This window comes from Aegilops tauschii, chromosome 5 (genome assembly GCF_002575655.3).
Source record: "Aegilops tauschii subsp. strangulata cultivar AL8/78 chromosome 5, Aet v6.0, whole genome shotgun sequence".
Taxonomy (NCBI): domain Eukaryota; kingdom Viridiplantae; phylum Streptophyta; class Magnoliopsida; order Poales; family Poaceae; genus Aegilops; species Aegilops tauschii.
Window position 1 is genome coordinate 183,006,201 of NC_053039.3, and position 4,049 is coordinate 183,010,249.

The window sequence follows — 4,049 nt, forward strand, 5'->3', positions numbered from 1 at the left end:
AAAAAAAGGGCTCCAGAGATTGCACTTGCACGCACAGATTGTGTACCACGGTCGAGGGGAGGGAGGGAGGGAATGGGGAGGAAGGGTGGAGAGGGAGGAAGGAGGAAGGAGGAGGGGTACCTGGGCGGGCGCGGCTGGTTGCCGGGTGGCGGAGGACGGCAGGGGCAGGCGGGGTGTGGGCACGTCGGGGCTGCGCTCGCCGGCTGCTACAGGGGCCGGAGGAGAGGAGAGGAGCGCTCGGCCGATCTCGTTCGGGGGGCGCGGGGGTGGAGTCCCGCGGGGGTCGGGGCGGCGGCGTCGGGGCAGCGCAAGACCACAGCGGCGGCGGCGTCGCCGACGGCGTGCAGGCGCGGCGGACGGAGGGGGCGGAGCAAGGGGCGGCGGCGTACGGTTGGGGTCGAGTGGGGGATCTGGCGAGGGAGGGAGGCCACAGTGCGAGGGAATAGGTGGAGTGCGGGATGTCTATCTAATGGCGCACCTCCCCCAAGTGCACCATAAGTACGACGATAGCAATGGCGCACCTCACCCTGGTGCGCCATTAGAAATTACTAGCCCGACTGGTCAGGTTATATTCCACCTAACCCTATCTCCATCAGAACACGCCCACTAGCCCGACTGGTCAGCACGCAGCACACACACTAGGAGGTCCTGGGTTCGATTCCCAGGCTCCCCAATTTTTGTTTTTATGCATTTAAAATGCTGCTCGGCGCCCTGTGACAAGGCGAATATGAGTTGTCAGAACGCGTAGGGCTTGAGCAGCTCCCCGGAGAGCGCCTCCAGCCACGTCTCCTCCACGAGCAGCTCCGGACTCGGCGAGGTGGAGGTTGCGGCGCGCGCGGGCGAGGGCGAGGTTGGTGTCGGCCCTGCGGCGCTGCTCCGACGAGAGTGGGGTGGGGTCGGAGGGGAGGATGGGGAGAGGGAGGCGGCGGGGGCGCGGATTGGGAGCGGACGGAGAGGAACTGGCGCGAGGGAGAGGGACGAAGGGGAACTGGCGAGGGAGAGGGAGGAATTAGCTATAGGGGGAACTGGCGAGGGAGAGGGAGGAATTAGCTATAGCATTCATTTGTGACGGTGGAGCAGGCCGGGGAGGGTGCAGGGGGTCGGCAGCGGCGGTGGAGCGGGCCGGGGAGGGTGCGGTGGGTCATCGGCGGCGGTGGAGCAGGGGAGCTAGGGTGCGGTGGGTCGTCGGCGGCGGTGGAGCGGGGGAGGGTGCGGTGGGTCGTCGGCGGCGGTGGAGCAGGGAAGGGTGCGGTGGGTCGTCGGCGGCGGTGGAGCGGGGGAGGGTGCGGGGGGTCGGCGGCGGCGCCCGGTGGAGCGGGGTAGAGGGTGCGGGGGGTGCTCGGCGGCGAGGGGGACCGGATCTGGTGAGGTGGGATAGCGATCAAGATGGAGGGGGATCGCTAGTAATGGCGCACTGTTCCCTGGTGCGCCATTAGTAGTTTTGCAAAAAAAATAAAAAAAATAGTAGTGGCACACTATGTGGCTAGTGCGCCATTACTAGTTAGAACTAGTAATGGCGCACTATGCCCTGGTGCGCCATTAGTATGTTTGGAAAAATAAAAAAAATTGCTACTAATGGCGCACCTTGTGTCTGGTGTGCCATTAGTGTCTTTCACACTAATGGCGCACCAGCACATGGTGCGCCACTGCTATATAGCAATGGCGCACCACATGTCTGGTGCGCCATTAGTGGCCATTCCATCTATAGCCCTTTTCCTAGTAGTGGACTCTGCGGCAGCTGGATGAATATTTCGTCGACTCCCCTAGGGTTCTGGTATTTTGGGGTATTTATAGAGCAAAGAGGCGGTCCGGGGGCACCCAAGGTGGGCACAACCCACCAGGGCGCGTATGGAGTTTTGTGGCATTTGGACTCCGTCTGGTATTGATTTTCTGCAATGTAAAAAACATGGAAAAAACAGCAACTGGCACTTGGCACTATGTCAATAGGTTAGTACCAAAAAATGATATAAAATTATTATAAAACATCCAAGATTGATAATAAAACAGCATGGAACAATCAAAATTATAGATACGTTGGTGACGTATCAGCATCCCCAAGCTTAACTCCTGCTCGTCCTCGAGTAGGTAAGTGATAAAAACAGAATTTTTGATGTGGAGTGATGTCTATCATGTCATAACATATTCTTTTCTTTATAGCATGGACATTTGGACTTTTATGTGATTCAAAGCAATAGTCTAGTTTTGACATAATAATTTAGATACTCAAGCATATCAACAAGTAACCATGTGTTTCAAAATATCAATGCTAAAATAAGTTATCCCTAGCCCATCATGCTCAAACATTGATCCATTCATGAAACACACTCGAATATTAGCTACACCCAATAGTTACATACGATCATATTGCCTTCTAGTTGGTGTTTTTTATGAGAGAAGATGGAGAATCAAATTCAAAAATAAAAATTGCATAAAGTAAAAGAAAGGCCCTTCGCAGAGGGAGGTAGGGATTTGTACAGGTGCCAGAGCTCAAAGCGAAAGAAAAATAGAGATAAAAAAACATTTTGGGAGGTGTATCCATCCCACCAACGAAAACGACTCAGAGTTCCCAACACTTTCCATGCTAGATATGCCATAGGCGGTTCCCAAACAGAAAATAAAGTTTATTCCTGTTTCCACCATTCTTTCACTTTCCATGGCTAACTGTATCCACGGGTGCCCTCCATACCAACACTTTCCAAGGAATTTATTATTTGACAACATAAATTAAATTCATTTTTGCATTTCGGGACTGGGCATCCCTAAGACCTTTGCCTTACTCTCGTGCAATGACAAGTGAATAAACACTCATCTTGAGAATAACACATCCAGCATGGAAAATATTAGCCACCCGTTACCGTTCCACGAGCGAAACAAACACACAAAAGAGAAGTTTATTTTGAAAATTAGAGATGGCACATGCAAATTTGCTTAGAACGGCAAGAGAATACCGCATATAGGTAGATATAGTGGACTCATGTGGCAAAACTGGTTTAAAGGATTTTGGATGCACAAGTAGAGATCATACTTGGTGCAAAATGAAGGCTAGCAAAAGATTGGGAAGCGACCAACCAAGAAACAAATAATCTCATAAGCAAGCATTAAGCATAATTAACACCGAATAATGCACCACAAGTAGGATATAATTTTCATTGCATGATTATTGACTTGCGTGCATGCATAGGAAATCATAAACCTTAACACCAATATTCTTACTAGAGCACAATTACTCATCAACATAACTCACATATCACATCATCATATCTCAAAACTATTACTAAGAATCAAGTTTATTTTGTCCAATATTCTTCATGACATTTTTTCTTTTTCTTTATCCTTCTTAGATATCTATCACTTTGGGACTAATTTTCATGTGTTGCTTTTCATAAGCTCAAACAAATATAAGCGAAGATCATGAGCATAACAAATTTTCTTTCTCTCAAAATAATTTAAGTGAAGCAAGAGAGAATTTCTTCAAAATTTTACTAACTCTCAAATAAATCTAAGTGAAGCAAGAGAGCATTTCTTCAAAAATACTAAGCACACCGTGCTCAAAAAGATATAAGTGAAGCACTAGAGCAAGTCCTAGCTCATAAAAGATTTAAGTGAAGCATAGCGAGCAATTCTAACAAGTCATGATATAATTTTGTCTCTCTCAAATAGGTGTGTCCAGCAAGGATTCATGACTTAAAACACAAAATAAAACAAGCAAAGACACATATCATACAAGACGCTCCAAGCAAAACACATATCATGTGACGAATAAAAATATAGCCTCGAGTAAAATACCGATAGTTGTTAGAAGGAAGAGGGGATGCCACCCGGGGGCATCCCCAAGATTAGTTGGTTTCTCATTCTTGGATAGTATCTTGGGATGCCGGGGCATCCCCAAGCTTAGGCTCTTCTATCCTTCTTTCATCCATCTTAAAATAACCCAAAACTTAAAAACTTCAATCACACAAAACTCAACAAAACCTTCGTGAGATCTGTTAGTATAAGAAAAATAAACTACTACTGTAATGTTGTGTTAAACCAATTCTTAATTTTTTGTA